The 24,850-nt window shown below is 43.6% G+C and overlaps 1 protein-coding gene and 1 long non-coding RNA gene across 2 annotated transcripts in view; both read right to left on the reverse strand.

The window, feature by feature from the left end:
- Window positions 1–24,850, reverse strand: part of SLC35F3 (solute carrier family 35 member F3) — a 341,959-nt gene that overhangs the window by 109,765 nt on the left and 207,344 nt on the right. The gene's annotated exons all lie outside the window — the stretch shown is intronic.
- On the reverse strand, window positions 1,737–18,782 carry LOC129145758 (uncharacterized). Its single transcript, XR_008551775.1, has 3 exons — window positions 18,672–18,782; window positions 9,612–9,662; window positions 1,737–1,796 (listed from the first exon to the last, which is right to left on the reverse strand). It is a non-coding gene; the product is annotated as an uncharacterized LOC129145758 (long non-coding RNA).

Here is a 24,850-nt window from a genome sequence, read left to right on the forward strand (position 1 = left end):
GATTGGGAGGCACCCGAGGGTGACTAACATCCCTGGGGCCCACAGATCTCTGGCATTTGCTTTTAGTGATCCCCTTGCTAAAAGGCTAAGGGCTATGCTTCCTGCTCAGTGACAACAGAGGCGAGTTCTGAGCAATCCCCTCACGCAGGACCAGTCACTGAGACCATTACCTCAACACAGCTGCCCCAAGTCCACTGTAGCTCCCAGCTCACTGGGCAACAGTAAAGTTCATGTCAGAGGTTACCAAAGGGCCCCAATGACCCCAAAATATAAAGTACTCCAAAGCAATTGTGTCTTCCCACCAATCAGCACAGAGAATTGCTATTTCCTCTTTGCCTTTTCACAAGCTGCAGCCCAGGCTGGGCAGGCGGAGGCAAGTTTAGTCCTAAGCAACTGCAGCCGTTGCTAGAGGAGTGGGCCCAGGACAAAGGCAGAAGATGTTCCACGATTTAATCAGTGATGAGCAACACACCTCATTTTTTTGCAAATGTAAATAAAATCCAAATCCGGCTTAAAGCAAAGACTTTCATTGCTTTGAGACTACAAGAAAAGCCTTACAAATATTGGACAAAAGCAAGGGGAGGTCTGCGGTCTGGAGGTATACCCTGCTCTGACGGAGCCAGTCATGCCTTGCCCCCCAGTAGTGTAGGGCAAGGCAAGGGGTCCCCAAGAATTCCCTGAAGCTCCTAGTGGGGCTTGGAGGATTAAGTGTAGGCCTGGTTTGTCCTCGAATTATCTTTCTGGTATCCCTATGCCTGGATTCTAAAACTACCTTCGAAGAATTCCTTGTCACACTTTGACAACAGTGGGCTTGTCAGTGCTCAAGGCTGTCTAGAGAACTTACTAGGGGAGACCAGGCTTGATTTGCGTTTTCGGTTGCACATCAGCACAGCTTTCTAGTTTAACAGAAACTTCTTTGAAATTAGTCAAAATTTATATTTTGATTTTAAGATTATCCTTGAAAATTCCATGTATTGCTGAGTAGAAATTTATGTGCCCTCTTGAAAGCTGGCAATATATAGTAAAATTCCTAAGAGAAGATATGGCCTGTTACCCTCCAGTTCCATTTGTAGGAAATTTCCCTCCAGAATAACCTAATTTAAACTTATGACACAAACATCCATTCAACTTTTATTACTAGTAAGTGAAAAACTGGAAAACTAAATGTTAAACAAAAACATGGGAAATAAAGCATGGTGCATTTATACAACAGACAATGCAGCTAACCAACAGGCCAAGTTAATTAACAGGGAAAAAGCAAAGGAGAAAAATAAAGTATCTACTTAATAGTGAATATGATCTTTACATGTATTAATTTCCCATTCTCTTTAGACCATACCATCCATTTTTAGCCTATTTATAGCTTTTTTTCCTGTATATACATCCCCATAGTCTACCATTTTTCATTTTTTTTCTAACTACCACAAATAAAAATAGTGATTCATTCACTTTCTCCTTGAGATGTCTCTAACAGAGAAGCTTGTCTACTTTTAGTTCAGTTCTAGCTAAAGAGGATGGGGTTGAAAGACCTATCTTGAGGCTTAAGTTTAAAGGGTCTAAAAATGTGTGTCTTGTAATTAGATATAAATGCTGCAATGGAAAGTCTTCACGGACAAGAGCACATGAAAAATGGTGCAACTTCTTTTAGAGTATTTAGATACTTTATTTTTATAAAAAACTTAGGTCCATGCTTTGAAAGTGATTTTTCCTCTCTTTAGAGGGGTCTGTTACCTCATCAGTCCACAGTTCTATTTTCCATATCTTGTCTTCTCCTAGAAGCCTGCTGTATAAGTTTTCTGAGCATGTTAGTAAAGAAACAGAAGGAAGGAGGAGAAAGGGGATTTTAATAACCGAGTTGCTTCTTCCTCACCAGTGAAGAAACTATTCCAGAGCTCTCCACAGCTTCTCCCCAGTCTGGGCGGAGTCTGGAAGTTCAGTACAGACCTCTGTCCTTCCAGTTCCCTGCCTTTAGGATACTTGTCTTTGCGCCCATCTCAGAAGATTTTCTTAAGCCTCTCCCTCATTTCTATACCCCTTCTTAAATGTAGTTCTAGATATTTTTTCCTCCGGAACACAGGAGTCATACTGTGTCAGCTTGTTTTTAGACAAGAGTGCTGCCATCTCCATGCATCTAGAGCTCAGTGGTGCCCCCACTCCCTACAACCCCCACCTCAACACCTTGAGATGCAGAGGGTTCAGCAGAGAAAGATGCCCGAGCTTGGTGTGATGGGGATCAGGGAGGTGTGTGCTGGGGAAACGTAGCAAAATAGCCCCATATTGCATAGCTTTGGGCATAGCCACCACAATCCTCAGCTTCAGGACATAGGTTAGAAGTGGGCTTGTGCACACCCCTCACATGCTCTTTCTTCATATACTTCTCAGCAAAGGTTTAGTCTGATGTTTTTCTCTACTCCCTGGGAGCACACATGGGCATGCTGACAATTCAGTCTTACCCACGGCTCTCAATCTATTTCTCCTACCATCTAAAACATATCCCCTCTCCACCTAGACTTTATCATACCCTCTTAAGACCCCTCTTTGCAAGTCTGAAGAGAGGAGAGCAGGACAAACACCAAAGGAAACCTCCAGGTTACCTACACATTCAAGTCTTCAGTTCCCCAAGGGCTGGGGCGAGGCCCAAACCTGGTGGCGGCTGTGTGTGGCGCCTAACTTATGGGAAGTACACCAGAGCAGCTCATCGATTTTTGTTTTAACCTTGACTGTTTATTTAAAGTGAGCTGGCATCAAATGTTCTATTGATAGCAGAATTCTAATTTGGGATTAGTAGCAGCCTAAAACGTCTAAGCCATGAGGGATGACTGAGGCTTGACGCCCTCCGGCAGTGGCATTCTCAGAATGTGAAGCACACCTCCCCCACAGCCTTGAAGCTGCATGGGTCATTGATGCGCTGGGAGGAATACGCCATAAAGGGTTCAAGTCAAGTGTCCCTGGAGCTAACTGAAGACAAACACGTAAACTCAAGGTGTTTGCAATGAAAGTGACTTAGTGTTTCAATTTATGCTTAGTATTTACCTATATCATTTCTGGGTAGGGTTGTAGATAAACAAGTTTGTCTTCACACAGGTTTATTAATTCATAGAAAACTGCTATGAATTTGAATAATAGTGATCAGATCATACTTGAATTTGGAGCGGATGATCCTGATTCAGTTTACAGTCATGCGAACTTCTCTGCATTTTTGGTAGCAGCTCCATCCTGCTTGTAGTGGACATGGGTATGGCTTACAGAGAACTCCCTGTGCCCATGCAGAGGGGGTCACACATGAAGACCATAAACTTTGAAGTGGAAAGGATTTAAGTCATCTAGTACATCACCCTCAGTTTGGATAGGGAATGAATAAAACAAAAAAAACTATGCCTATTCTGGGAACACTAAATAGAAGCAACCTAAATATACCTCCAGAAATGCACAAGGGCCAAAAAATGAGCAGGCCTGTGTTGCAGCTGCAGCGAAGCTGAGACTTTCAGATCAATGGGATCTGCTTACATTTCAGAGACTTCTAGAGGTAAAATAGAGGCCACTCCATCTTAGACTTCAATTTTTAATTCTGGACAAGGTTCAGGAGACTTATAGTGCCCTTAAGGTGACTTTTTTGGAAAGGAAGTTGTGCCTCTAGGAAAAATAAGCACTGCCATTTAAATCCTATTGATAGACAATGTGAGTTGCTCCCTAAATCCAAGTGGGAGGTGGAGAGTGAATGAAGGACTCTGGTGAGGCTCTGACATAGCTGTCACATAGGCACAGACAAAATAGCAAATACATATGCTTCAACGTCTAATGAAGACAGTAAGTAGAATGAAGGAATAGAAATATATTTGTAGGTCATTTATGTGATGAGGTCTTTTATCTAAAATCCTTGACAACTCAATCCAACTGAAAAATAAAGACAATTAAAAGAATGAGCCAAAGAGGGCCTCCCTGGTGGTGCAAGGGTTTAAGACGCAATCTATAGCTATCAAAGACACTGCAGCACGAGTTCTATCCCCAGCCAGGAAGATACCCACATGGTGCAGCAGACTTGACTCTCCTGCTACTCCCCTCAGCAATGTATTTCAGTCAATCTGCCTGTTCTGTTCCCCACTCTGTGAATCCTCTCACTCCCCCCACTTCTGGCCTGTACCCCAGTTCTTGTATGCATAAATAAATCTTAAAAAAAAAAAAAGAATGAGCCAAAGACTTTATGGACACCTCACCAAAGGAGATACACATAAACTTCATACAGGTGACAAATAAGCATATGAAAAGATGCTTTACATCATATATCTGAGAAATGCAAACTAAAACAGTGAAATACGGCCATATAACATCAGAATGTCCAAAATCTAGACCACTGTTAACACCAAATGCTGAGGATGCTTAGTAGAAACTATTGCTTGTGGAAATGCAAAATGGTATATCCAATTTGAATGATAGCTTGGATGTTTCTTGATCCAACCTATTCTTACCAGGTGATCCAGGAATTGTACTTCTTGGTGTTTATCTAAAGGAGGTGATTACTTAGGTCTTTATAAAAACCTGCAGTAGATGTTTATTAGCAGTTCTATTTGTAATTGTCAAAAATTGGAATGTCAATCAAGATGTCCTTCAATCAGTGGAGAAATGAACTATGGCCCATCTGGACAATGCAGTAATATTCAGTGCTAAAAAACGAGCTGGCAGTCCATGAAAGAACACAAAAGAATCTAAAATACATATTAGTAAGTGAAAGAAACCAATATGAAAAGGCTAACACTATTGATTCCAACTCTGATATTCTGGAGTAGGCAGAAGGAAGCAGTAAAAGATCCATGGTTACCAGATGTGAGGGTGGGGAGGGGAAAAGGACATGAATAGAAAGTATAGAGGATTATTCGGGCATTGAACATGCTATATAATTACATCATGTATTTGCCCAATACCATAGAATGTACAACACCAAGAGTGAACCCTGGGGGTCTCCCTGGTGGTGCAAGAGGGTTAAGACGCAATCTATGAAGATATCCGCAGCCACTGCAGCACAAGTTCGATCCCCGGCCAGCCAGAAAGTAACCCACATGGCGCAGCAGATCTGTCTCACCTGCTGCTCCCCTCAGCAGTGTATTTCGGTCAATCTGCCTGTTCTGTTCCCCACTCTGTCTCTGGTGAATCCTCATCCCCTGCACCTCTGGCCTGCACCCTAGCTTTTGCATGCATAAATAATCTTAAAAAGTGAGCCCTAAGCTGAACTACAGGCTTTGAATAATTTTGATGTATAAATATAGTTTCATCCTTGAAAGCGTGTCATTCTATTGAATGATGTTGATAATGGTAGAGGCTCTGCCTGTGTTGGGGCCAGGGTTATAAGGGAAATCTCTTAATTTCTAACCCCCAATGCCCTAATAGTTTTCAAAAATGGGCAAAAAATCTGAGCAGACATTTCTTCAAAGAAAATATACAAATAGCCATCAATCTCATGAAAAGATGAACATCAAGAGATTATTAGGGAATGCAAATTAAAACCACTATGAGATACCACTTCACACCCACTATCAAATCAATAGAATATTAAGCGTTGGTGAGTATGTGGAAAAATTAAGAAAACCTCACTCTGCTGGTAAAACTGTAAAATGTATAGTCACCTTGGAAAACAGTTTGGCCATTCTTCTAAAGGTTAAGCAGTTATTATATGACCCAGCAATTCTATTTCTAGGTATGTACCCCAAAGTGAAAACATTGTACTTGCATAATGAAATGAAAAACTTCTACATGGATGTTTATAATGGCATTAATAGCCCCAAATAGAAATTCCAAATCAACTGATGAATACAGAAACAGTATCTGTGGAGTCGATTATTCAGCCATCAGGAATGAAGTGTTGGTACATGTTATAGCATTTATGAGCCTTGATGAACCTTGAGACTTGAACCTTGAAATGATGCCAAGTAAAAAGCCATACACAAAAGACTTATATGTCCCATTTATGGGATGTCTAGATAGAAATATAGAGTTGAAGTAGAATAATGGTTCCTAGGGATAAAAGTAAGGAAGAACTGGGGTGTGAGGGGTGACTATCTCATGGGTATGAAGTTTCTTTTAGGGATCATAAAAAGTCTTCTAAGATTGGTTTGAGGACTATGAGTATAATAGGTGAATTGTGTGGTTTGTGAGTTCTCATACTCTTAATATTCATGCTTTTTACAATCTAAGTTTATTCTGAACTATGATCACATATCATTGGTATCTTATGAAATAGTGATGTTTCTTAGAAAAATAGTTTACTGTGTGTGGCATCACAGGTGACAAGTTTTTCATTTTTTGACTGGTTTTTATGAAGTAAAGTACCAAAGTTGGCATAAAAAGTAAACTAGATTGAGATTTTTGCAGAATTTAACAAGTCTTTCAAAAGTTATTTCATATACCAAATAACTAGACAAATCCAGGTTTACTTTCATAATGTCTTCCTTCCATTTGATGCACAGATCTATTATGAGTAGACCGATTTGAAAGTTAATTATTTTAGTTTTATTTTTAATACATGTCCTAAATAGTTCACAGCAATAAAAATATTTTGTATAATAATTTTATGTTAAAGATGTTTCCTATTAAAATCTAATTCAAGATTTTATTTACATCGTATGTGTTTTTAAAGTAAGTTTCTCATTTGAATCCAGATAGGCTTTACTAGCATAAGGTGATGAAAGGTATTTACACAGATAGTGAAGAAAATACACAAGTATCTCAAATTTAGGCAATTGATGTTGAATTATCATTAAATGAATTTTGACAGTCTGCCATTAACTTACACTAACTAGAAAAATTATATTTGAGTATCTATTTTAAATTATCTTGACATTTATGGCAAGTTTCTTCAAAAATATTTTTCATTTATGTCAAGAAACTAAACAAAAGGAGTGGCAGAAGAAAAAAAAAAATCAACCAGGTTTTTAAGATGACTAGTCTTTCAGACCAGATGTTCAGTTCATCTACTGACTGCCATGTATGTCTTAGCCCTTTGACATTCTTACAGTATTTGTCTACAAAGCCCATTAAATTATAATAAATGGTGACTGATCTAGATCTAAATATTCCAGCTCATGCCTCCGGAGGCCCAGTGTCGGGGAGAGTAAGCGGGAGTTTGCATGACAACTCCATAGTGGTATTGTCATGTGGCCTGGGACCACCTGCTTGGCTCACTCATGCATGGGCAAGCCTGCTCACATGGTTCTATCAGTTCTGCCCCTCAGCCAAGTACAAGCTATCTACACCATGGTTCTTCCTGTGCTACAACAGCCAAAACAAGTCTAGCCTAGGAATGCTGTGAAAAGTGGTTACAGATTCCAGCAGGAGTCCTCAGCTCTTCTCCAAGAATGTCTTTCCCCTTTTCTATGTCTACTTCCTTTAAATGCCCAAATAGGGAAAAGCTGCAAAAACAGGGCGCCATTCTTATCCTATGGTGAGTGACTTTCTGCAGTATAATTGCTTCTTTTTCTTTTAAAAGTTAGCATATCTACCTCTTCCCAAAGATACCTAGAGGTGGAAAACAACCTCAGCAGGACTCATGCCTGCTGCCAACTTCTATCCTCATGTAGGAAGAGTCTCAAGAACAGTTTTATCAAAGCCACCTGGGACAAGGTTATAATGATCAAGCTTAACACCTTAAGATGAGTATTATATACATTTTTCTAAGTCACTGACCGGTTTAATCAGGATGATTTATCCTGAGTACAGGTCCACAGATACAGAAGAATACATCTGGTATGCTCCCATTTATAGTGTCCAGAATGACAACTTTCTAGAGATAGAAGGTAGCTTTCCAAACACATGCCCTGATTTGCACTATTTTCCAGTTGCTGTGGTTTAAATGCAAACTATGACTCACTTCAAGTTATCGATATGTCACTGAACTTGAAATTGGGACATAACAAGTGCTCATGAGCTTACAGGTGCCAGCTTTATTACACACCCCTAGCAGTGTGCTAAAGTTTTATATCACCCAGTTCAGCAGTTACAATGCCGAACGACTACATTAGGAGTAGTTGGTGAGCCAGCAAAACACCTTAATCTTAGCTGCTGACTGTGGTCCTCAGGACTCTCATCCCTAGTCTGTTTCCCAGGTGTTCATCACCCTGGGCCTATCAGAGAACCAAGGAGCTGATTGGCAAAACCTTGTTCTCACTTGAAAATCCAACTAGTAGAGTGCAAGACTCCCTTTCTATGTGGCTTTTTAATACATTCTGACTCTCAACATGTCTTGAAACCTTATCTTTTCCTGTCTCTGCTGTAACTCTTTTCCAACACCCCCTGCCATGTTGGAAGCACACTGCTCTGCTCACACTCTGGCCACTCAGCATTGAATCCCAGCCGCTTCCCTACTCAATGCCACGAGGGGTTATTCATTCATTCATTCATGCACTGGGTAAAGTGAGAAGCACAGAAGGGTGAGAGAATTCACTAGAGCCAGAGCGGGGAACAGAACAGGCAGACTGACGAAGTACACTGCTGAGGGGAGCCGCGGGCGTGGCAGGAGAGGTCTGTGGGCCATGTGGGACCCTGGCCCGGTGGCCGGGGATTGAACAGGTGCTGCAGAGGCTTTGGGCAGCTTCGCAACCCAGCGTTCAACCGCTGCACCACCGGGGAGGCCCCACGAGGGGTCTTTCTAAAACTGTCAGCGCCCCAGTGATCCGTGCCTGCTCACCACCCACTGCCTCTCCTGCAGGTACTCATCTGCTCTGGCACCTTTGTCTCTACCTTGAACATGTTTTCCTTTCAACCTGTCTGTTACCTTTCCTCCTTCGAATCTCTGCATCAATATTTTAAAAGTCCTGCTCTGGGCCTCAGTCAGAGGAGGTGGGTGGCTCGCACACTCAATGGTCAACCTTGGCTCCTTCCTGTACCTCTCATCTGCCCTCCCTATCCTGGAAGGGATGCACCAGTCATCTGAATTCAGGTCCAGCTGGAGCTTACTCAGAGCAGGAGGACCCAATTCTGCTTTCCAGCCTGTTCTCTGCTGATTGCTTGGTGCCCGGCATGTAGAGGGCTACTCGAAAGTGGGCAAGAGGACTGATAGAAGGCACTGAGGAAGATGGAAAAGGAGGACTCTAACTTGTTCACTTAAACCCCGCTCCCCTGAGAGCTCCACATCAGCTATGGCAGGTGTTTCACTTTGGCTGCTCATTGGATCATTTGAAGTTGTAGATGCTGAGGCCCCAACTCTGACTAATCTGAGGGGAATGATGTGTGCCTGGACCACTATTTCTAGAGCATGCTAGGGATCCTGCTGCAGTGAAGACAGATAAACCCACACCTGAGCAAGGCACAGCAGTCTTCCCCATTAAGTCTTTGACCTTTCCACATCCACTCCTCAACTTCCCTGCCTTCTAGAACCAGCTGCAAGATGCTATAGATGGGTGTCCTCCCTCCATCACCTCTTTGGATGGACAACACCTCACTTGAGGACACAGATCAGATGCACCCTCCTTTGAGACAAAGACTCCCAATTCCCCAAAGTAGAGCTGCCCTCAGGATTCCCCAGCACTGCGCATGCAGGTGTGCAGCTCCCCAAGTGTGTTCCTTGGAACACTAGCTCCTAGGGTAATGGCTACAGGAAATGGGAAATGCTACACAATACATACCCCCCTGGAGATCCACAATGTACATTAGCTTATTAAAGGCTCTGAGAAGACCTGCAGTGAAAACAAAAGACAAAACAAGAACCTGCTGAGATTAATTTAACCCATTGCCTTACTTTTATTCGATACCAAACCCATTCTTCCCAAACCCAACATTTATGAATACACCCCCAGGAGGTGCTGCGATTTAAATTATCTCTAACCTGTACTAGTTTGTGAACTTGGAGGACGGGGTCACCTATATGGCAAGTTTGTAACATAAGTTTTTTTTTTTTTTTTAAGATTTATACAAGAACTGGGGTACAGGCCAGATGTGTGGGAGGGTGAGAGGATCCACCAGAGACAAAGAAGGGAACAGAACAGGCAGACTGACGAAACACTGCTGAGGGGAGCAGAGGGCGAGACAGGAGAGGTCTGTCGCGCCATGAGGGTATCTCCACAGCTGGCAGGGATTGAACTGGCACTGCAGAGGCTGTGGACAGCTTCACAGTGCTGCGTTCAATTGCCTGCACCACCAGGGAGGCCCTGAGCATGTATGTCTTGAACAAGTCACCGAATGCTTACTCTGGTCCCCCTTGTGATTTTTCACTAAAACAGTCCATTGGAGTTCAAAATATTCATTCAAACAAGGGATACTGAATTTCTGCTCTTCCTACAAGGACCAACTCTGGCCATGCAGGTGCTGGAACATAATTCCTGCTTGCCCCTGCAGCTATCACTGGTGTTTTAGTCTCCATCCATAAGTTGCTCAGGAACTGTACCATTCTGTGAATGGTGAAAATGAGCAGGATGCTATCACAGGAACTTAATTTCTTACTTGAATGAAAAGGCGCTAGTCAATGTATCACAAGACCTAGGGATGGCTATTCTAGACACTTCCTTTCCTGTCTTGTGGAAATCACTCAGGAGCCAGAGTGGAAACTCACTAGGACAACAATCTCTTAGAAAACTCGAGTACCCGTGTAGTCCAGCACTGACACATCTTCCTGTGTTTGTATGTATAACATCGCACAGGTGAGGGGAGGAACTGGCAGGGTTTCCTAAAAGCTAGAGGCTCATGATGACCACAGTTTGTGTAGCTTATCAGGAGTAAGTCTATTTGATCTTGTTAGAAAGTGTGGCTGTTACTCAGCTGCCTGTGTTTTTCTGATCAGGCTTTGCCTACAACAGATGTGTTATTGCTGCAAACACGCTCACATGACAACCCAATCCTGATTTTTTTTTGAAATTTCTTTTCCCTCGGAAAAAGGATTATGAGTCAAGGTCACTGAAGTGTGTGACGCAACTCTGCAAAATGCAGTGTTCAAGGACTGCAGTTTCTGGGGGAAGAAAGCAGACATGTGGTCTGATTTCACAGCTCAAACGTGTGAGCTGTCATCCTCTACCCTCAGGTTCTCCGTGGGTGAGAGAATTCCCTGCACCCACTCTCCTACCCACAGAGGGGGGTCTCCCCTTCCTGTTATTCATACACTCATGTACTTGCTCATGGATTCAATTGGTATTTATTGAGCTCTTTCTATGTCCCAGGCACTGTGCTGGAGGGTGGAATTCACCAAGATTTTCCCCTTCTCCAAACTCTAGTCAGGCTCCCCTAAGACCTCTTTTCAACAAAGGCCTCAATCTTAGCCTGCAAAGATAAACACTGTTTCACTAACATCTCCTCCTTGGGATGACCCTAGCTCCCCACTCCTCAAGTGCTGCCTAGAAAGACTCAGGCTGCCAGAGAAATATCCTGTTCCAGCTGATACCTGAAGATCAGATCCCAGTCTCCCCGTGTCGGAGAGTAGTTTTGCCAGCTAACAAACCCAGATGCGTTCAGTGAACCAACCCACCTTCCTGCTTTGTGATGTTCTCCAACTTTTTGGCGCCTGGACCATTCCCTCACCCGGCCCTTGTTCTTTAAAGGCCTGGTTTCCTCTGCATTAGAGAGCTCAGCTCCTTCCCCCGCTGTCACTGAATCAAAACCAGTTTTGCCACTGATGTTCCTCTGTTTCTTTGAAGAAAGCTTCTACCCTGTGGGATTTACATTTCATTGGGAGACAATGCAAGTAAGTGAGGTGATGAGCCAAGGTGTGCAGGGCCATCTTTGAGATGTTTCAGCCCAATCTTCACAAGACCATGAACAAGCCAGGCTTTTAAAGCCGAGGGCACTTCGGCCAGAGGGTACACAAGGAAGGATGGAGTCACAAGAATGGAGGGAGCAGAGTGGGTAGGAACATACCCCATATGGCCTTATAGCCTTGGTACATCTGAATTTGAAGTTTTCCTTTATTTCTACTGCCCCTTGCCAGGGTCATGCTGGGGAGCAAAAGCAAGAAACTGGGTGGAATAAGAAAGTTTGAACCAAGAATTAGGTAGAAATAAAGCAAGAGATTACTACAAATCTGTTCCTCAGGATCATTTGTGGCTGGGAGAGGTTGGAGGCAAGGCAGAGACTGAGAAGGTTGAATTCTTTGACAAAGCCGGTTATGGCTACTGCTCTTAGAAAGACATGGCCGTGGCTGGTTTAGGGCAATTTTAGGGTGGTGGGGCAAAGGAAGCCGGCTGGGGGTTGTGACCACATGTCCTTCTGTTCCTCCTACCCACATGCTCAATTGCTTGCAAGGTTTGATTGGTCTTCCACGTCCTCAGAGCTGCGGGCAGTTCTAGGAGGCAAGGGATGCAGAGACATCATTGTGCCTTCCTTGCAGGAGGTGTCAGAGAGTGACTGGAAGGTAGGCAGGATGGATGTGGAATGTTTGGGGGTGAAGAATAACTCCCAGCATATTTCAGGAATGGCTACCAGCTCTTTCTAACATACAAAAACTTGCTTCTATCTTTATAGCCCCTTGTCTGGAGAACTGGGCACAGTGCTGACACAAGTATTTTTTTCTCCTTGTTGGTGCAGCAGGTTGAGCATAGCACTGTGAAGCTGTCCACAGCCTTTGCAGCACGGGTTCAATCCTGGCCGGCAAGATACCTACGTGGTGCAGCAGACCTCTCCTGTCTCACCTGCTGCTCCCCTCAGCAGTGTTTTGTCAGTCTGCCTGTTCTGTTCCCCACTCTGTCTCAGGTGAATCCTCTCACCCTCCCACACATCTGGCCTGTACCCCAGTTCTTGTATGCAAAAATCTTAAAAAAAAAATCACCAAAATAAGAACATTCTAGGACCAGCATATGCTGGAAGAAATAGGCAAGTCACTTCCTTGCAGCATAGATTTTATGAAAATGCTATGTCTCCCATGTTGGTGCTCACACAGGTGGCTAGGTTGGGCCCTGAAGAGAATCCAGGAAAACCAGGATGAGAAAGCAGGGCTAAGAGAGTGCACTGCTCGTTTTATCAGAGCTGAGGGGCCAAGTCAGCCTTTGCCGAGCATCTGCTGAGAGCTGGCATTAGTCCCTGCATGGATGCTGCTTGTTGGCCATGTTGAGTGCAATTTGGACAACACCATCAAGTGATGACTCAGGAAAGGGGCTGTCACGCTCCAGTGATGCTTTGGCATCAAGTCAGGAATCTGATTGCAATGCGCCTGCTCGGAATGTGCACCATGCTGGTGAATCACACACTAACCCCTGCAGGTGAGTGTTAGGCTGCCAGCATCCACTGCAGCAGAGTAGACCACCGACCCCCACCTCCCCTGGTGCCTCCGTCTGTCAGTGGAGATCTCCTGCACAGTGCTGCCTTCAAAGTGCCCACACAACACCCTATGTTAGTAAGTGCAAAATAGCAGACTTTGCTCAAAGTCTTATTTTCCCAGACAGAACATTAAAACCAGTAGGATGTCCTGATTTGCTCAAACACCAAGGAAGGGAGAAAAGCATCAGCAATAGATTTAAAATGGGTAGCAAATATAGTAAAACCATTGTCCTATAAGCACAAACCTAAAATTCAGCAGGTATTCAAATGCTGATGCCATTGATGGTGACAAAGCATTGGATAGCTTTAGAATCAACCCCCTTCTGTGGAGATTTGAAAATTCCTCATGTCTTAGGAATATTTCCTTCTGAGCACCATGCTCCCTGGCTATTCTACAAAGCAGTGGCCCCCAACACGGGGTGCTCAGCTTTAAGACAGAAGCCACCCCAGTGCCCCTCGAGTGGGGATCCCCACAGGCTTCTACATTCTGCCAAGTTGGGGGCAGGTTCCTTCCACTTCAGGAAGTAATAATGGCTCAGGTGTAATGTAAGCTACTGGTTGAATTAGAAGTTTCAGAATGTGATTTAAAGTTATAGTTGAACGTATTTTAGTCCCACACATCACCAATGTCTACTGACCATATTCGCTTTGACCTCCAAGCATCACCTGTCCACATTCCCTGAGTCTTTTAAGTGTTGGAAAACATAGCTGGTGACATTCCAATAGATTATCACAGAGGCAGGACTGACTATGGGGGCACTAGCTTAGCTGAGCTTAGAGCTTGGGGTGAGACCTGTGTCACCAAAGGGGCTCTGGATGGGGGAGAGTAAAGATTGAGAGGAAAAGCAGGTTTTTTAGATTTCGGTGATGTGGTCGTCACTTGCTTCCTGCCGCAGGGCTGCTCTTGTGGCTGTGAGGCAGGAGTTGTGCCACGCCCATTTTAGTTTTCTAGATGCTTCTCAGACTGTAAAACATACCCCCCAAAATCTCTTGTAATGCAGTAGGTTTGTCTGGGCTGGTTCCTGTGATATGGCTCTAACAAGCTTCCAGGCAATAAAGCTGCGTGAGGCCCATATGTTGAATAGCACCGACTATCATATCTAGAGCAACAGGGACTATGGTATTTAGAGCAGTGTCTTGCATATGGTCACTTTAAACAGATACTATTGTCCTTATTCTTTGTCCCTCAGTCCTCTGAGGAACAAGTGCAGAGCCCCCAGTAGTCATGAACTAGCCTGAGGGTCATCCTGGCCTTTTACCTGCAATGAGTTCCCTCTAGATGCCAAACTGCATTGAACACTATGGATGCTCTGATGAAAGGACTAAGTGCTGGGCCTGAGACTTAGAAGAGTAACACACCCTGCCCACGGGAGCTTCATCATTTTATTTTCTCCATCAGTGCTAAAAATTAAGGTTCTGGGACTGAGCCTGCATAAGCTCAGTATATGCTCTATTAAAGAAGCCACAGTGTATTGTAGACTTTATAAAGCATGCAAAATAGCTTGAATACGTAAAACCACCGTAAGATCCTGTTTCCCATGAAAAGATTATAATTTGAGTGATTGCAATAAGGAACAACCGTGGTTCACAAATGATCCAACTAAGAAACGACACGTGCATTTAATTTTAAATACTGTCCCATGATAGCAGAAAATGAGCAAAAATAGCTTTTAAACATTAGCTTTCTATAACATCTAACAGGCTAGAAATTAATGTAGATTTAAACAAGTGTCCTTGTTGTAGCTGATCTCTACTGTAGTCAATGAATGTAGATTGAAAAATTTAAAAGTGCAGACCATTTTGCCTGTGTCCAGCACGCGGCGGGTAAAGGAGTGCTGTTAAGTAAATGATCAGTGGGCGAAGGCATGAGTAGCGCATTCTCGTGACTTTGTGAGTCCCTCACAATGAGATCTTGCAATATAAGAGAAAGAAGTTCATATGGTCACACTCATAATAGACCCACACTGTGTGGCTAGTCCTCATGTGACTAGAGGGTCAACTTTGGATACAGGCATTGCTGACAGAGCTGCCAGTGATCCAGCCAAAGAGGTCAGCAAGACTAACTGTTCTTCCTGAGCGTGTAAGTCTGACTGGCCATGCGTTCATGAATGTGCTCACATTGAAGACTCATGCCACGTCAAGTCCTGGAAACCCATATGGTACAATGGAAAATGAGTCCTATTTAAAAAATTAGAATATTTGGAATATACATGTGAACATTTCAGTACTATTTTCTAAGAGAATTGTTTTAAAAATACAAAGGCTTTAAGATTTACGTATACTAGAACTGGGGTACAGGGCACAGGTGCAGGGGCAAAAGGATTCACCAGAGAGGGGAGCAAAACAGGCTGATCTACTGAAATACACTGTTGGAGCAGCTGGGCGAGTAGTCAGGAGAGGTCTGCTGTGCTATGAGGGTTAGCTCCCTGGCCTGGGATGGAACTCATGTTGCAGTGTCAAAGACATAATCAGATTGATTATAAAGACATTTGCATTGCTTTTAAAAAAAAAGAAATTGGGAACAATTTGGAAATTCAAAGGGTTAAAATCACTAATATAAAAGGTTGTAAATACAGAAACAAGGACCAAGAATCTTATAGAAAAAGGGTTTAAGTAGTTTATAAAGAAATGCACAGAGCATGGCAACTAGTTAGCATCACTGTGAAAGTTGATTAAGTTCTCATCACAAGAGAAAACGGAGGGGAGGACACTGAACTCACTGTGGTAATCATTCAGTATACATGCAGCAAATTGCAATGTTACATACATGTAAACTTCAATAAAATGACTGATAAATATATATATCAATAAAACTCCAGAAGTGCATTGATTTTTAACCATAAGCTCAACTTCAAAAGAAATATAAAGCTGTACTCTTTCTCCTTTATCAAATTTATAAAAAAAATCCAGAAGTGACAATATATTACAAAACTGTAGGGAAATAGACACCAGTCACTGCTGGTGAGGCTATAAACTGATACGCAGTCCCTACAAAGGGGAATTTGGTATTATCTGCAAGATGACAGATACATTTATCTTTGCTCCAATAATCCAACTTCCAGCAAATCAATCCCAAATGATATATCAAGATATTTGTGCACATTACTGATAGCACCTTTTTATGGTGGTAAAAACTGGAAAGAACAGTGTTTACTAGTAGGGGACAAAGATCAAGCCAGGACACAATCATGCAAGTCCCAAGCAGCTGGAGAAAGCAATGAGCACTCCTAGTGCATGGACAGGATCTGAGTGGTTTCTCACACAAAAAGTGGGCTCCTGAAAAAAGCAGTCAATTGAGTCTGGAGCAGTAAATGTGCAAGATGATTCCAGAACATGTTGTCAAACTAGAGCCATCAAGGGGTCAGGTCAAAAGATCCTGCTAGCCAAAGACAGGGCACTTGGAAGATACTATAATGAATACTATCACAAAGATGTTTGAATCCATGCGTTTTATAAGATACTTGGGGAAAGAGTTACTGGTTACCTTTGGAGAAAGTCAATTTGCTTCTAAGATTGATAAAAGGGACTTCAATTTTCCAGTGAGTAAAATAGTCTTGCATCTGATGAATTAATTTAGCCAGTTCATTAAAGGATGCTAACAAATATGCAGCAATTCCACTCCTAAGTATTTACCCAAAGGACACAAACATCAATTCCAGAGAGCACCTGCACCCCTATGTTTATAGCAGCACTGTTTACAATAGCTAAGCTTTGGAAACAACCCAAATGCCCAAAAATAGATGACTGGATCAAGAAGATGTGGTACATATACACCATGGAATATTACTCAGCATTCAAAAAAGATAAACACATGCAATTTGCAGCAACATGGATGGCGCTGGAAGGGATCATGCTCAGCAAAATAAGCCAAAAAGAAAAAGAAAAATACCGGATGGTCTCACTCATAGCAGGAATCTAGAAAACTTAAATAAGGGACCAGGAAAATGAATAACTATAAGTGAAAAATCAAAATCAACAAAAAACTATGAACCAGAGACACTTTTAGGGGGGCAGGGGCAGGAGGGGAGGGATTGGGGTCAGAATGGGGGGGCTGCAATTGTATGGGGAATATAACAATAAAATTTATAAAAAAAAAATATGTAGCTTGTGATGAATTATTCTGGAGGGCGGGAAGAAAAACTCAGACAAGAATCCGACCTAGAATTTATATTACTACATCTACTTATCAATTTATAGGAAACAGGATGAGGTAATAGGTCAAATGACTCCATAGATGCAATCAGCAGAAACCAGACTGTGGAACGCTCAAGACACTTTCATCAATTGCCAAGGGGCAAAAAATTAAAAATACTTTAAAATGGAGGGACACCCAGATGAAGACACTGAAGTCATAACTAATTGCAGCCTATGGATCTTATTTTAGATTCTGATTCAAACAGAAAAAAAAAAGGACTCATGAGATAATTTGGGGAATGTGAATACTAGATAATTTCTAGTATGATAAGGTTTTTGAAAAAGGCTTATTTTTATAAATATACATATTTATAAATAGATCAAAAGAAATATCTGGAATTTTCTTTAAAGCAATCTGAAGGAGAAAGAGTGGACTAGAGATGAAACAAGATTGGTTATGAGTTAATTGAAGCTGATAATGAATACATGGTAGCATATTCAGTTTTTTCCTCTTTGTAAGTGTTCCATTTTCCATAATAAAATGTAAACATTTTTTAAATTGATAGTCTGATACTGCCCTCCTTTGCTTGGGTATGTGATTTCTGGATCAAATTCTATTCTAATCTCTAGAACCAACTTAAACCCCCTCAGAATGCCCTTCCTGACCACTTTGGCCTAAAGAACTTACTCTGAACTTATCTGTCAAGGAATTACACCTGAGTCAGGCTTTACTTTGCTGTTATTTCTCTCCAGTCTATTTAGATGCACCATTACTTTACTTGCTGCATGTGGTTCATTTTACTCCGAAAGTCTGAAACTTACATTTGCAGAAGGTGGTAGATGGACTAAAGAGGTGAATAAAATCCCGAGGACTAGGACTTTGAATAGACAGCAATCTGATAACTCCAAATGACACCCATGAGTTCTAATCAGGTGTCGGAGTAACAAGGGTTGTGTCACATGTGTGCAGATGAACGTGTGCGCAGACGCGTTCTGAAGTCCTGGTGGGACATGCCTCTTCCTTGAGTGGCTAACGAGGTCCCTGATCAGTGCCCTCAGCTACACTATGCAAAAGTGGAGATCTAGGCAGCCATCCTTCTGTTTCATTCAACTCTAGATTCGTGCCCAAGGAAACAGCACTGGATGCACTGACTCCTAGATCCCACAGGCGTCCTGCAGCTCTTGAGTGCAGAAATAGCTGCCTCCTTTTATAAAGGAGGGAAGTCAGAAGAGGACTCACTGTGGTCCCCAAAGGCCAGGTCTACACCAAGTAGACCTCAGACTCCTTTCTCCACCACCCCCTCACTACTCACTTTCTAGAGGCTGACAGGGGCTTAAGAGCATCTCATGGAAATCAAGCATGAACATTTCTAGGATAGAGCCATCTGTGTACCCCTGATGAATCACTGAAATCCTCCTGCAGTGAATTGAAATGACAATTCAAGGTCACAGAACTTAAGAGTCAGGGAAAGAATCTTTCACTATTCATTCTATGAAGTATCCCGAGTTCTACTGCAGCCATCAAGGAAGCTTGTGCAATCATCTCAGCTATCTGGCATGCTTCATTCTGCTCCATGCCCCTCTACTTCCTTTATTCTCTTCTTCAATTGAGTTATGAAGTTATTTTTAATAATTGGTGACTATTTGAGAGTTAATGTCATGCCCTTGGGCTCGTAAAAACTTGGATGTGCTTCAACTCAGTGATGAAAAGCCAGCCTGGAATTTAGTGAAGGGATTTTCTGAACATTTAAGTTAAGCCTGCTTGTCCCAAGAGTGAAGGTTTGATTTTTAAGACAATGTCTTTCTATGCCTTAGTTTTAAAATGCTTTCACGTATCATCTGGCAGTTTCACTGAGTTCACTGAGTGGGAATCAAGGTTATGATCCTTCTGCTTGACAAAACATTTGCCAAGAACTCTTCTATTCACTGAAACCATTGCTCTTATCCTGCCCAACTCAGGTCTGCAGCCACAGGTGAGGCAGTTCACAGGCAGTGGTCCAGCCAAGGGGCGTGGGGCCAGAAATCTGGGGATACAAGTTCTCACCAGTGAGCCACCGCACACATCTCTGGGCATTAGGACATGGCGGCCCGACTGTGATAAGTTCTAAGTTTATGGAGAAAAAAATCAGTGGTTGCCATGGGCTAGAGGGAGGAATAGGTGGAGCACAGCATTTTTAGGGAAGTAAAAACGATGGTTGGTCCGATACCATAAGGGGAGGAACTCATGTCATTAAGAGGATCCTAATGCTAACTACAGACTCTGGCTGATCAGGAGCTGGGCTGAAAGTGCCACCCTGTAGTATCTGTTTTAATCTAAAGCTTTAGGAGATGAAGACTCAAAAATCAACATTCCAAGACTCTGGGTGATTATGATGTCAATGTTGATTCAGTTGTAACCAACGTACTAAACCTAGTGAGGATCTTGATAGTGGGGGAGGTTGTGCAGGAGAGGGGCTGTGCATCTGAAGCTACAGAGACCTGCTCTCAAGAAAACAATAGAAGTTGCTTTCACAGGATTTCTGTGACATTCAATGACATGACACTGGTTGAAAATTGCCAAGCATGTGTGATGCTGTGCGGTGTAATATGATTACCTGCCATTGGCTGGCAGTGCCAGAGGTAGAGACTTGGGTGCTGGCCCTTCTACCTAAGCCTCAGTCCTTTGGGAGAAGCAGCGTATCCCAGCGCAGTGGGAATCACCACTGGACAAAGGTGCAATCCAGTGACAACTGCCTTCAGAGGCCACACTTGGGGAGTAGTGCTCTTGAAGTATCAATACTCTAACATTTTTGGGTTTTTTAATTTTTTTTTTTTAAAGATTTATACAAGAGCTGGGGTATAGGCCAGAGGCGTGGGAGGGTGAGAGGATTCACCAGAAGACAGAGTGGGGAGAACAGGCAGATGGACTGAAAGCACTGCTGAGGGGAGCAGTGGGCAAGACAGGAGAGGTCTGCTGCGCCATGTGGGAATCTCCCTGGCCGGCCACGAATCGAACCCGTGCTGCAGAGGCTGCGGACAGCTTCACAGCTCTGCATTCAACCCTCTGCGCTACTAGGGAGGCCCCTATTTTGGGAAATTTCTTTTTGGAATAAGCCCCAGTATTATTACTTTCTAGGTATACGATTCCTAGAAAGGGTTAGAAGTTTGGAGACTATGGGTGCCCCCAATGAGGTGACCTATAAGGCAACCGGAGGTAGTTTTCTTGCCTGGTTGTAAGAAGTTTGAGAAACCATAACCTGCATGACCTTATGACTTGAATAGAAAACTACCAAACTGACGTCACACACACTCTTGAATGTCATCTGTTACTACGACCTGGGCTGGCAGTGTTACTTTAGTGTTCGCTTTAACTCAAAACAGGCAACAAACTGAAGTCAACATTCTAAGAATTCTCCAGAGACAAAATTCCAGTATATAGCCACTGAGATGTGGGGAAAAAATCTAATTTGGTACCCCTGGGGTGGTCAGAGTTTAGAGAACCTTAGAACCAGGAGAAACTTTTAAAGCAGGTTCCAGGTCTCTGTTTGCAAGTGTTCCAGTTTAGTATGTCTGTGGGGAGGCCCAGGGATTTGGATTTTTCACTCAGATCAAGCCAGGGTGGTTCGTGTCAGAAGGCAGCCTCCCGGGCTCCCTTCCAGGTGGGGTGCTCTCCTCGGGAGCTGCCAGAGTGCACTGGGGGCGGAAGTGTGTCCAGGAGGTTTGAATGCAGATGCTTGTGTTTTCTTAGATGGTAGAATCTGGGAGGGCCTGAAGGATCAGCTTACTCTGCATTTAGGGCTGAGAGGGATGAGGGGTGCTCAGTTTTACAAAATTTATCCCTTCTTGGAAATTGTTTTCCATATAGAACAGTAGAATCCAGTCACATGAAAAGGTGGGCCGGTTTCCTGATCTTAAAGATTAGCTACCTCCACACTTGTGATCTCTAGCAATCAACAACTGCTGAGGTTTCCCCGCCCCGGCAAAGATTGCAGAACCACCTGCAGTATGAAGCAGAAGTGTGGATACAGTCTTCAGAGCCTCTTGGCAGAAATGTGTTTCACACAGAGCTCCAGCATATGGCTCAGGAAGGAAACACATTGATGTTCCAGAAAGGAGCATGCTCTGCTTTCCGATCCCCTGCAACCTCTCTGGCAGAAAACGCTTGGCGCTGCACTGGAAGTGGAGAGATGTGTGTGTCTGAATACTAGGTCCCATCCTGCGTGCCTGGACTCCCAACCTGGCCCTGATCCTTCAGATTGAGCTGACGGTCCTTCTGCACCCACCCTGGCTGTGCTGGCATCTCTAGGCTCTGAGACCCACTCCCTGCTTAGCCACCCAGCTCCCCTCTGTCCTCTGCATAAGATTCAGTTCTTGGCCATGAGCTTTTGTGGTCCAGAGACAGCCTTTCAGACCCACTGGCTTATCCAGACTCCTAGTCTAGCCAGTTGGTGTCAAGTCACTCTCTTCCACGTCAGAGGAAGACACTGGGCTTGCAGCTCTAACTTTTTTTTTAAACCAAGGAGGAAAGACCTGGTCCTTCTTGCCTGCTGTACAGAAACAATGTGGTATTTACGAAAAAGAACTGCTTCTCATCATGTTCAGAAGGACAGTTTTTGATCAAAAAGGAAATTTTCTCAGGGCAGATACTAACAGCTTTATGAGAGATTTGGATAACATACACGAAGTTGAGGCATTTAAATGAGAAAGCTTATTGGACAGGGTAACTATGGTGACATCTCCCCTCAAGACAAATTGTTTTTGAGCTTGAGAACTTGGAAATTCACAGCTCTCAACCAAATACTAGATGGGAAAAGCAGCAAAATTCACCTAGACTACAGTGTCTCAGATAAGATGCCTCCATCTCCCTTCTGTCTCCATTAAGACCGAAATCTTTGTGGGATGAGGGTCTCGGTCCTCTCTTCCCCTTATCTGGTCAGCATTCCCTGTCAGTCAAAGCTTTTCTGTCGGGGTTAGGCGAGTGTTTGTTCTTGGGGGCGAGGGGCGAGTGTTGGGGCTACTCTGAATCAGGTCTACGTAATAGACTGCAGTTTGGTATAAACAGAAACTTTATATGCACTGAGGAACTAAGAGCTTCAGCAACTGGCTTTACTGGCACCATCGGGCATCTCACTGATGACATTTCATACATACAAACATTTGCCAAGGTCACCCATTCATGGGGGGAACTCAACAGCTTCCTACTCATGTGTATTTCAGGTTTTCTCCAGCGGAGATGTCTGGCTGGACATACGTGGGTGCTCCCACATGTGTGGTGGACAGGAATTGGTTTCAGCATCTGGAGGTTTGTGCCCTCATGCAGGTCACCGACTTCTGAGTCTTGGGTTGCTGACAGTGCAACATGGGGGTTCTAATCCCCTTTCAGATTGGGGTCATTCGATAAGATGGTGTGTGCTACACCCAATAGCACTGCAGGTGCTAAGTAGCAGCAATTATAATCACTAGGCATCTAGAATGGGCAAGACTGGCCAGGATTTCAATCCACGGATACAAGCAAGTTGTAATAAATGAACAGAAGAACAGGGAACGGGGTGGAGACAGGGAAGGCTATGGACTTGGACTCCATAGCCTTGCAACCTCATTAGGGACTGTATGCTTGCCTATGGCATGGGCAGGGAGTGATCACCCCCTCCCCTTATTGTTCTCACACCTTTGCTGGACATGCTGCAAGATGGCATAGTCAGTGGCCACACAGGCTGCCTGTTCAGGGACCAGGTTCTCCTGTGGCACTCAGTCAACAAACCCAGGCTATCCATGTAGAGGTGCCCATGTTGTGCGTGGGGTACACCACAGTGAGGATGAGTGGGCTCAATGCCTCACCCAGGCTCTGCCAGCCAAGCCAACCCCTGGCACAGGTCTGGAAGAGAGCTCCCATTGTAACTACCAAAAAGGCCCTTGGCTGCTTTGCTAGCTGCTAGCAGCAGCTTGAGAACAGAGCTAAGCCTTCAGCACTCGTGGGGCATCAGTCCTTCTCACTCTTAGATCTAATGGATTTATTGGGGAGAAATAAGCCACCTACAGAATCTGACTTCAGGCTGACCTCCCCCACCTCCCACCCAGGGTCCCAATGGCCTGGGGGCCCATGATCAGCATGACCTGTGGTCAAGACACAATATATTAAAATCCCACATTTTATTCTAAATGTTCAAGGATTTTGCATTCTAATTCTTATGACTGCTTTTGTGTTGTAATAGTTAATCCTCCCTGGATCTGACACTTTTACCCAGCAACTGAAATGCTGCACTCTCATGATAAATACTTGAGAGGATAAGGAGTTGCTTCTCATGGATGAGCAAAGAAAAGTGGTTTGAAATGCCAACTACTCCTGGTGAAGGTGCTGTGAATGGATATGACAAAGCATTTCTAATATTACAGACAACTGATCAAGCATTGCAGGTTTGAGTGGGCCAATTCCAATTTTGAAAAGTTCTGTATGATGCTATCAGATAGCACCGAATGCTACAGAGAATTCTTTCCTAAAAGTGCCTATTGATCAGCAAATGTCATCGTCTGAGGAAACTGCCACTGACACCCCAATCTTCAGCAATGGTCACCCTGGTTAGTCAGCAGCAGTCAACATCGAGGCAAGAACTTCCAGCAAAAGAACTGAAGGTTCAGATAGCTAGCATTTTAAAAAAAATTAAGTCATATGCATTTGTTTAGATTTATTGCATACTTAATAGACTGCAGTTTAGTATGAACAGAACCTTTATATGCACTGAGAAGACAAGAGCTTCAGCAATTGACTTTACTGTGATAATTGTCTTAGTGTGGTGGTCTCCGTGCTATTAACTAGGACACACCTCGAACAGTCAGCTACAGGGAACATGGCAGCAAGAATCTGACATTTGCCCAAGTGGGCCTTACAACGGTTTACCAAGAGAAAATAAAACCTGTCTTTAGTCCAAGTTTTCAGGCCATTTGAAGAAGACTTGGCCCTAGTAGAGCAAGATGCAAGATGAAGGCTGGCATTTTTCCTTTTATTTTTTTCTGGGTGCTTCCCTGCTGGCACAGAGCCAAGCTTTGCCTTATAAATGGCCCACCATTATAGGGAGGGGACGATGAGACATTATTCAAAAGCCAGAGGAGGTGGTGGTTCCCGCTCTGCATGGAATGGCTGTGCCTTTGTGGCTAACATCATGAAGTGAGAACATGTCTCAGTCTGGGTTTAATTAAACCATACTGGTCCAAAGGGCTGTGCCATTTTGTCCCTTTAGCTCAACACGGCTGTCTGCTCTGAAGACAGGCATTAAGTGTAAGATTTCACAGAGCAGATGGGGTTGGAAAGAGCCTGAATTGGAGAGTCCAGCACCCCCCAAGGCCAGTGCCTGCTACCATTTCCTTGCCCCTGAAAAGCAGTGAATTCCTTACTTAGTGGGGACTTTGGGCTCCCCCATCTTCACCTCCTGCTGTCTTCCATTTGAGTATTTGGAATTCCCTTAAGCCTAACCCATTGTTCGGGGTTGTGTCCCCTAAAAGATGAAGGCAAACCTCA

The sequence above is a fragment of the Talpa occidentalis genome, unplaced genomic scaffold (genome assembly GCF_014898055.3).
Source record: "Talpa occidentalis isolate TD23 unplaced genomic scaffold, MPIMG_talOcc4v2.1 talOcc4.14, whole genome shotgun sequence".
Taxonomy (NCBI): Eukaryota; Metazoa; Chordata; class Mammalia; order Eulipotyphla; family Talpidae; genus Talpa; species Talpa occidentalis.